At 43.9% G+C, this 10,510-nt stretch overlaps 1 protein-coding gene and 1 long non-coding RNA gene across 2 annotated transcripts in view; one reads left to right on the top strand and one right to left on the bottom strand.

The window, feature by feature from the left end:
• The window catches only part of LOC111813990, a 73,636-nt gene extending 67,505 nt beyond the window's left edge, over positions 1–6,131 (bottom strand). The window contains exon 1 of the long non-coding RNA XR_002819086.1: positions 5,906–6,131. This is a non-coding gene — a long non-coding RNA (uncharacterized LOC111813990). The remainder of the gene's footprint in view (positions 1–5,905) is intronic.
• The window catches only part of Zfhx4 (zinc finger homeobox 4), a 187,414-nt gene continuing 181,052 nt past the window's right edge, over positions 4,149–10,510 (top strand). The window contains 1 exon segment of the mRNA XM_023706341.1: positions 4,149–4,522. The gene's annotated coding sequence lies outside the window, so the exon portion shown is untranslated.

The raw sequence follows: 10,510 nt of genomic DNA, 5'->3' as shown, positions 1-10,510 counted from the left end.
CACACACACACACACACACACACACACTTAAAAATGACAGTCGTTGGTATCAAGTTTAAGTGTGTTTCGGAAGGAGATGCTGAGTTAAACAAAAATGTTAGTTAACACACTCCTTTGTTAAATAGCCCCCGGGTTTTGAAGACCCAACAAAAAAAGGATAGGAGGAGGGGGGCCGAGGCTCTGAGAGTATCTGTGGTGATATAAAGGCTTCCTAACGCTGAAATCTTGTAATACCTCGTTTCAAACTGAGCTCATCTATAGACCCCGGAAGCGCGGTCAAAAGACTGAGAAGCCTTTTCCCTTGGGCTGGAGTTGGCCTTGAGCTACAGGGACGCGAGGGAGAAGGCGGTGGGGTATTTATAAGTGAACTAGTGAGGGTAGGACAGAGAAAGGAGAGAACAGACAGACAGCTTAAGTCTCATTAAACCAATTGTAAAGCCCAGACTCTCCTCCCGCAGATTTGGGAAATGAAAGGTGCGGAGGAAAGAGTGAAGAAGGGGAAATTATCTTTTGTCTCAGTGTTACTTATTGCTTGTCTGAGACACTCAGCACCTAACTACCTGGCATCTCCTTTAGGTTCTCCACCCAGCTGGGGCTTAGTGTCAGGGTCCAAGTGCTCTGGAGTTGACTTCATTGGGCTGAGGTCACTTAGCACAGTGTAGACGAGGGTCTAGAGAATGTTCTTGTTTCACTTTGAAATTTTAAGAAAGAAGAAAGAAAGAAAGAAAGAAAGAAAGAAAGAAAGAAAGAAAGAAAGAAAGAAAGCCCGCCAGCCAGCCCGAGATGCGATCCCGGCGAACTGAGGAGGGTTAGCACAGAGTTTAAGGACCGCTGCATGGGGGCGGGGAGTGGAGTGGATTGGGAGTCAGGGTCAAAGGTGGACGGCAAGGGGTCCGCAGAGACCAGAGAGGACCAGCTGGGTTTCCCTTTGCGAGAGACCTATAAGGACCGCGCGGGGGAGAAGATCAGCCGGGTGGAGCTGTGCAACGCGCGCCGGCGCCCCGAAGCAGCCCGCGGGCTGGACTCCTCCGCCTCGCCGCGCCCCTGCCCGCGGCAACGCGCTCCGCGCCGCCGGGCCCACCCTGCGCAGGGCAGACCCGGCGATCCTAACCCGCAGCCCTCCGCGCGGGGCGCTCAGGGCCAAGCCCTGGAGGAAACTCTTGACTCTGAGCTCGTCCCTCTCTGGCCCATCCCCTTAGCCCATTAACCCCGACCCTCACCCCCAGCCTCTCCTCTTGGCAATGAGGGGAAAGAAGACCAGAGACATGATTAAAAGCAAAACACACATGCACATATGCCTTAAAAAGGGAATACTCTCCAGATGAAGGAAGGATTGCAAGAGGGTACACACACACACACACACACACACACACACACGCACGCACAAATCCTCTCTCTTTTTGTTTTCTTGGAATTCAATAATCGCCCCCACAACTACACACAGGCACACACACACACACGCACAGAAAGAGAGAGAGAGAGAGAGAGAGAGAGAGAGAGAGAGAGAGAGAGAGAGAGAGAAAGAGAGAGATTGTCCATTAAAAGATGGAAAAGGTAGACTTTCAGAGGAGATAGCCGCCAAATTTTAAAAGTAGCTTTCCTGATTTGACGTTTGTTGTTTTGACATTAATAACATTAATATTATTGATGATGTTTCAGGGAGAAAAGGAAAAAGAAATAACCTGAGAGTTAACTGATCATTTCCCTATTCTTCCACGGCAGAAGCAGACCCCTTTCTTCACCTGAGCCTGAAACAGACTTATTGTTCTCAGGTGTTTCCTTCATCATAGGCATTTACCCATCTGAAATCACAGGAAATGGTTTTTCCATCAGTGAGCTTGTACATGCAGCCCTCTCCAGGAAAGGGCTTGATCTTTTCTGATTTGAACCTGAAAGTTTCCCTGCCTTCATTTCCCTTCAGTCTCCTTAAACCCCCCTCTCCTCCTCCCCATACACACACCTCAAATAATTTTACTTATTTATTTTTTTTTTTTTTACAGTCAGAATGTTTGCTCTCTGGGGTGTTTTTCAGTAAACAGTAACGCTACATAAACACCTTTTTCACTTGCAAGTTACAGAGAATTTAAATTTTACCCTTGTGTGCATGTATGTTTCTTAAGGCACACGGATAAACTCCACTAGGATGCAATCAGATACTGCTACAAATTGGCGATAGAGTTGCTGTGTGAAAGTGGGGCTATAAGTAAAGTAACTTTAAAATCTTAGAAAGCCTTCCACTTTGAACAGATTTTTGCCCAAAGAAGTTTGAAATGGAGAGATCTCTTTGGAGAGGTAGATAATTTCCTGTTAATGTTTAGTAGCACTGGTTTCTAAAACACTACTACGTATACTGACTGCAGATTCCTAAGGTGCTGATATGCTTTTTTCTCTTAATAAAGACCATGTCTAGGTTTTATTCTCTGCAGCAAGCCTCTGGACTTTCGTTGTAACCTTAGCTAGTTGCTGAAGGCAACAAGCTTCCCTGAGCTGGGCCTAGTTTTGTTGTTTTGAGCACTATGCTTTTATCCTATCAGGTGTTTGGATGGGTTTTTAATTCCATCTGCATCAGGCCTAGAATTTTCCAAAATTTCCCCTGATAGCACAAGGTTTTAGGCCCAGAAAGATGTATGTTAGCAGCCCCTGTAGTTTCAAGTACTTGTGCTGGAAACCTTACTGTTGGTATTTGGTAGGTTTGACATGTAAGGCCTAAGACAAGGTTTTGGAGCAGATCCTGGCAATACAGAACTTCAAAGGCTTGTCAGCCCAAAGGGACTCTTGCCTCACCTGTCCAGGAAGCTGGACATTGCAAGCATTTCCTGTTTTTAGCTCATTTGATTTGCCATTCTTGCCTTCTCTCCAGAAGTCCTGTTTGCGAAATATTACATAAGTGATGTCTGCCTGTGACCACTGGTGTAGCAGTACATAAAGATGCTATCTGAATAGCAATGCATATGCACACACACACACACACACATATATATATATATATATATTCCATATTCAGTAGGGGGTATTTAAAAGTATGTCTATTCCAAGTTTTAGTTAATTATCTTTTAATGAAAGTGTCACTCATATTCACATCTGTAATACTGGAAAGAGATAATTAGATTTTCAAATGAGAATCAGCCACCTTAAATTTTGCACCAGAAAATACCAAGTATATTTCATTCTAATGAGATCTGTAGTGGGGTTTTAAAATTCATCATAATGTGGTTCAAGAAAGATAACTCAACAGACTCTAAAGATGAAAGGTTTTTTTTTTTTTCCCAAAGTCTTCTTAAAGCTATTACATTGAACTTATGCAATTCTGATAAAATGTTCAAGATTATTACATAGAGGCTAGTATTGTACCCCTAGTACCATCCTTGCAATCATCGCTTGCTCTCTCATTTGGAAGTTTACTTTGACTAAACTAACCATTTCCATCTCTCTTGCCCTGGCTTCTCTCTCCTGTCTAAGAAAAAGGTACAAGTTTCAATAGAATGCCTGAGGATGCAGAGAGTAATTCCTCCTTTGAAATAGGCTGGGCTGAGCAGGGTTTGCACGGAGCCAGGCACCCTCTATTTACATACATCTGCATATTTGCTCAGGCCCCCACAGCTTGCCATTAAAGTGCGTTCAACTTCCTAGTACAGTCAACTGGGCAGAGGAAAGCTCTTCATTATCCTAACTCATATTTCTGCTTAAAGCTTCCCAATAAACAAATCTCTGGTCCGATCGTAATTACTTTACCTCATTAAAATAAATTTTTAAAAAATCTCGAATGGTGAAAGGCCATTGCTTTGATAGTATTTCTGTTTTATATTTTTCCACTCTTTGGGCGTGTGTGTGTGTGTGTGTGTGTGTGTGTGTGTGTGTGTGTGTGTGTTTAATGAAGTTTGGGAGTTGAGCGCAGGGGAGCGTGGGGTGCGAGCCCCGGAGGTCCCCATCCCCTGTCCTCTCCGCGGTCGCCTAGTCCCGGGCTCCAGCCTTAGCGCTAGCTCCGAGCCTTGGAAGTCGCGAGGCTCCCGGGCTGCTCTCAGTCCCGGCTGCGCGTCATTTGCAGTCTGGGGAATGTTGATCACCTCACTAATTACACCTCTCCCCCCCTCCCTCTCCCTCTCCCTCACTCTCCTCTCTCATTCCCAGAGTGCATATCGGGAATAGACACACAAAGACATGCGCACTCAACTTAATCAGCCATTTTTTTAAACAGGGCTAAAACGATAATAATTAGCAGAATAAAGACATATCGGATTTTCATTTCCTTTCCTCCTTTTCCCAACCCCTTCACAACCAAACAGCGAGACCGCGGTCGGCACATGCTTTAACTCCGCCTGGACCCCCGAGGACCGCTCCATGCCCCCCACTTTCTGCTCCAGCGTTTTTATTTTCACCCAATAAAGTTCGAGGATTATTTTTTTTATTTTTTTTATTTTTTAATGAACCCTCTCGTTTTACTTGGATGTGATCAGCTGTAAGTAAAATAAAAGCAAAACAAAAAAAGGCGAAGATCGAGTAGGAACTGCAGGGGAAATGGAAAGTAAGTTTTTTCTTTAACTTTTATTGAGTAGTTTGTGTTAAATTTAGGTCGAGTATCGATTATCTTTCCAGCCTGATCTTGCACAATCTTTGATATTTCGCTCCCTCTCTCTCCCTCTCCCTCTCCGCCTCTCTCCCTCTCTGCCCCTCGCTTGCTCGCTCTCGCACACATCCCTTCATCCCGACCATCTCTTCCGCTCTGCCCCCCTTTTCTATCTCTTTCCCCCTTTTTTGGCTCAAGGATTTGCTCTACTGAGGGAGGGCGAGGGCACCGAAGGACCTCATTTTCCACTTTCTTTGCGGGGCTACGTTTTTCGGGATTGAACTTTTGGATCATGTGGCGGATCATCCACATTTAGCCCAGCAGTTTTCTCTCCTTCTTTTCCTGTCTTTTCGGGTTCTGGCTTCACCGCGAGTCTGGGGCGCTCTCGTGGCCGGCCGGGGAAGCTGTCAGCTCTGCAGCGGCGCAGGCACTGCCAGGGGTCCCCGCTTGCCCTAGGTCCCAGCACCCCATCGGGATGAGTCTTCCTCTGCACCCACCCTCCAAAAGTTTGGACGTTGGTCGGTGGGGCTCGGAGCCCCCTCGCCCTCTCGCCCCGATTTACCCTCCCCCGCACCTTTGGCTGCCTCCTTTTTCTTCCTCCCTTTACCCCCACCCCTTTTCCCTTCTCAAGTTCCCCGAAGGGCGCTTGGCGCGCGGGGCTGGCGGAGGCCCGCGCGTCCGTGCGCCCCGAGCAGAGGTTCCGGGAGGCCGGGCGCGCGGGGCTGAGGCGCTGGAAGATGCGGCCCGCCGAGCAGGGGCTGCGGGCGCCGCGGACGGCAGCTCCAGCTCTGTGCTGCGCGGGCCCGGGCGAGCGAAAGGCAGGTCCGTTAGGAGGCGGGAGCGCCCGGCGGGAGCCTGGGGACCGGGAGGCGCCGCGGCTCGCTAGGGGCGCGTTCGCCGGCGGCTGTGCGTTAGACAGACGCCCGCGGCTGGCCGTGGAGAACCTTGCTTTTTGGCAAAGGGCAAGTGGAGTGTGTGTGTGTGTGTGTGTGTGTGTGCAGGGGCCGTGGCCGGCTGTAAGAACTGAATCATTCTCGTCCCCCCCCCACCCCCAAAGGCTTCCATGTCTACAAATGAACTTCACCTCTTTCGCTTCGGCCGGCATCAAACGTTCCTTCCGGCCTGAGCAGCTAAGGGGAAAGGGCTGGAATGCGCCGGGTCTCGCCTTTTTTCTACTTCTACCCCCCCCCCATTCCTCCATTCTTTCCGATTTCTAGCTGAGAAAAATAAAATATCTTATGGAATTGTATAAAGTTTCTCTGCCGATGACCAAGTTACCGAAGGTTCCATCCTGCCCCCTTCCCCAGAAGTCGGTGCACTGGTTGGTATTTCTTTTGTTACCTGCAGTCCGGGCGGGGGGCTCCTTTTGGCTGCTCGGGCCGGGGTCCGGCCGAGAGAAGAGGCTCTGGCAGGCGCTTTCGGCCGCGACTTCCCACTTCCGCACGGTTCTGGTGAGGTTTTAGCTACCGTTCGGTGAGACACCCTCCTTGTAGGTACCAAAGGTTCAGATCGCAAACACGGACCCCCCACCCCACCCCGACCACTACATTCACGGACACACACTCAACACACTTACAGACACACACGTTCTCCCTGCCCCCCCACCTCCGGCCCCCACCTTTCCTTACCCCTCCCCCCTTCCAAAAAAAGCATACACACAACAACACCCCCCCCCAACAAACCAAACAAAAACCTAAAGACAAGTTCACTGGCTGAAGATGGTGGATTGACACTGACTCAGAGAGAAGCAGGTTCACCAGGAAATCTGGCCATCCCGATTTCTGACAGTTGCATTTCCTCTCCTTGAGCCCCCCCCCCTTTATTAACTCTGTTCCATGTTTAATCAAGGATCATGTAGATGGCAAAAGGAGAGACAGAGAGGAGAGAAGAAGAGAGAGAGTGGGAGAGGAGAGAGAGACAAGAGACAGGAGGGTTTTTTTTTTTTTTTTTTATTGTGTTCTCCTGGATTTTCAGTGGCTTGATCCCTATAAACGTGGAATGGTTAAAGCTCATATGTAGAATTATATTTTTAGTTGGGTGGATGGATGGAAGAGTGAAGGAGAGGCTGCGGCTGCCGCTGCCTTTTCGGGTGTTGCTTAGATTAAGGCTGAGACTTGGCTGCGATTGGGACGCGACAGTGACACGGGCATCGATCGCTTCCATTGAGAGCAATGCAAAAACACAGCCCGGGTAGGTAACACTCTCGGTGCCATCAACACTTGTTTTACTTTCTATTTGCTGGCAAAAGTGACAGAGCAAGCTTAGACTTTCTTTCTTTCTTTCTTTCTTTCTTCTTTTTTCTTTCTTTCTTTTTTTTCTCTCTTTCTTCCTTCCTTTACTAATTGAAGACTAAAAGCAATTGTTTATAGACATTGTTGGAAAGCATGGGGCTTAAATAAAACAGAAAAGGTATTTTGGATTATTTTGCTACCTCTATGATTGTGATAGTTTTTCTTCACTGAAGAGCATATTAAAGAGAATGAAGGTTTTCTTATCTCCTTCCTCATCCTTGAAAAAACAATTCTTAAGGGAATATTTGATAGTTTTCAAGGTTTTCGGTTTCAATCAGCAGGAAGGCACACAAAAATAAAAGATGGCTAGCCAGCTGTTTTAACCTCTTGCACCTGGTATCAGTGTGGGGATCATAAGTTTTATACAGTTATTTTTAAATGGTGTTAATATTTATGACATAAACTGTTGAAGAATATCACTGTGTGTTTATTTAACAGCTGGCTGCTTTTGTATTTAAAAAAGTAAACCTATATTCAAGTGTTTTCATTTTTTATAGCAATGAAGATAGGGTCAATGAAATATGGGGCAAATACCATAAATCTGAAAACTGAAATGTACCCAAGAAACAAAGAAAGGTCAGGTAAACCAGCTGTGTAAGTCAAAGCAATAGCACCAGCTGTGGGGTGAGTGGGCTCTGGGTCTGTTAAGTGAAAGTTGCCACGTGAAGTTTAAAATGAAGAAACCCTGTTCAGCTCTATTGTAATCTTTTGCAGTTTTTAGCAGATGAGGCCAGATCTGTTCATTAATTTTGAGCTAGTTGGATTATTTTCAAAGATCTGCACTAAAAAAGGAAAACATAAGGAGGCAAAGAAAATTGCTGTTTAATATTGCAGAATTTACTGCTTCCATTCTGACCATGAGCCTAAATTTACACAATGAAATTTGATTATCTCTAATAACAATATTAGATCCTGCATTGGATGGATGAGAATTGAGGTGGTTTTGTTGATTGCAAGGGTTTAATGTTGCATTTCAGAATCTGATGTGGTTTGGCCTCCCTTCCATTAACTGGAAAACCCCTGAGGTTTTACAATTATTTCTTAAAGATAATACATTTAAGATTGCATTGGTAGGCTGAAGAAAAGTCATAAAGGCAAGAAGGGAAGCCCTTAATAACTCTTGAGATTCAGACATGTTCAGCAGTTAGATTGGCTCTGACTTCACCAAGGGTCGACAATGTGTCATTTCCACGAAGCCAAATTGCCCTCTGCCTATATGATATTAATGTGCAAATCAATATTTCAGGGATTAAATTTCCCTTCTTCATTTTTTATGGTTTCTACCTCAATAAGTCTCAAGTCTATTAGAAGAGGCTGGATGATTTAAAATCTTTCACTGCAGAATGGCTTGTCGTAGTAGTCTTGTTTCACAGACCATTTTAGGATTTTCGTTAGAAAGACTAAAGGAATCCTAAAGAAGTTGTGAGGTAGTATAGAGCCAGACTCAATAGTGTAAAGCCCTTGTTCAATTATAGCTAAAATGTATTGAAAATATAATATATGTGTTTATATATATTGCTGCTTTTAAAATATTATGTTAATCACCTATTGATTTATTTCAAAATCAATTGAAGCTCCTTTCTTATTAGTGATTTGTTCAGCATCCTCAAGGACTGTGTTAATTTTCTTAAAGAATGTGCATGAATTAGTTTGGTGTAAAAATATTGGGGGAGACAGATTTTCATTTAGCAACATTTTTCTAACAAGTAATTTCAGAAACCATTGTTTGTGATAGTAATATGCAAGTGGTGTTATTTGTATACACTGTTGTCATGGCTATCATGGCATTTTGTGGCTGAGTGACTTAGCTGATGTCTGTTAAATGAGGCCTTCTTCAATTCTCTTTTAGATTTTATTTCTAGCACTTAGTAGGGTCATTTTGTTTTACCCCTTTGGAAAAACACAGCTATGAAAAACATTATGTGATTTGCTTGGAAATGACACAAAGCAGAAATGGGGGGATCAAAATAAAAGATTGTGACTTTATCATATAATCTTGGGAAGGCCTACTGTCCATCATTTGGTCATGTTTTATAGTCTTAAACCATCTGGACCAAGTTCCGCACAGCTGCACGAATTTCATATGTGATAGAACATTTTTTCCATTCAGTGTGAAATGTTCCTTCCTAAAAAACGTACACCAGACTCGCTTAATTTAGTCTGTTAAAAGAAATGCACATGAAAAAGGACAAAAGGCTCTTTAATCTCTGCAAGCTGTTTGTTTTTCTTCAAGATTCCTGTCTATTTGGGTTTGAAAAGTCATGTTTATTGAGGAGATGATTTTAAGGTGTGACATTAAAATAATATATGATTTTTGGACTAGTGGCCATGCTCCTGCTTAATTTGCAGAACTACTTTTTATGCCTGTCAAAACACAGAGTTAATCTATCCTTATTTACAGTTAATCTCAATAAAATTAATCTTAACTATGCTTTATTCAGTGGCTTAAAATATCTAATTATATTCAATTAACTGTTGTCATAGTAATTAACATTGCTTAATTGCCTCTGCATATATTTATGTAAAGCTCATTAAGTGCTGCTGACTCCTTTCCCCTTTTCTACTTGCTATTTTTGCTGTTGTCAAACCATTTTCATCTCCCAAGGTTTGACAATGTCAATGAGAACAAATTCTTTCTAGCATTTTCTTGGAATGAATGCAATTGCTTCCCTTTGAGAAGATACTTGTTATGAACCTTTAAAGACTAATCCTTTTCCCTCTTCATTTTCCCTATCCCTGGTCTCTAGCACACTTACAAAACATTTTCTGTCATTGTTGTTAGAAATATGAGAAGCCAGGGTAAGCTTTGTGTTTATAAGCAAGGAGACTCTCTGTGTCTGCCTAAGGGCTGTATCTAGAGGCAGAGAGGTAGAGAGATTTTTTTTTAACCCTCAGAACATTTTAAGGGTTAAAGACTTGGCGAAGGTTCAAACTGAGAAGCGCCCAGGGAAAGTGCATGTGAATATGTACAAGTTTCATGTAATTAGTGCTTAATTATATTAACATATGCAAATTGTCAACTTAGGAGCTTGTTGAGCTGGCAAAGATCAGCTAGGCACAATTGCTGTATTGTTCTGAAACAATAATGGATTTCAAGTTGGATTGTGGAAACACAAAACTAGCTATCTAATTTAACTCATACCATGGTGAAATTTCATTAGTCTCCATGGAGACTGGTTTAATTGTGCTGACTAATGTTCTGGGCTGCAGAATGTCCTAAAAAGAAAGCGTTGTTTGCCTAATCCACCTTACAATGACACTTGTTTGTACATGTTTCCCTTGTGTGGGAATTTGCATATGCAAATAAATAGTTTCTCTGCCCCATTTGTCATGGCTGTTCATTACCCATGAAGAGGACATTGTTACTAGGCTGTTACTGAGTCTCCCAAGACAGGAGAGTGTCAACCAGTCCAGCTACATTCTTTCATAATTTGTTTCTGATTAATAGACCAGAGTGAGTCCCATTCTCTTTGGGCATCTGTACAGAGAAGGTCAGTTCTGTCACAGAAAAGAGTTTCTATAGTAATTGAAGGTCTTTTTCCTTCTCTTCCCTCTCTTCCTCCTCCTCCTTCACTATTTCTCCTTCTTCTTCTTCTTCTTCTTCTTCTTCTTCTTCTTCTTCTTCTTCTTCTTCTTCTTCTTCTTCCTCTTCCTC

Source organism: Octodon degus, unplaced genomic scaffold, assembly GCF_000260255.1.
Source record: "Octodon degus isolate 3935 unplaced genomic scaffold, OctDeg1.0 scaffold00252, whole genome shotgun sequence".
NCBI lineage: Eukaryota > Metazoa > Chordata > Mammalia > Rodentia > Octodontidae > Octodon > Octodon degus.
This window is presented reverse-complemented; position numbering and strand designations above follow the sequence as displayed.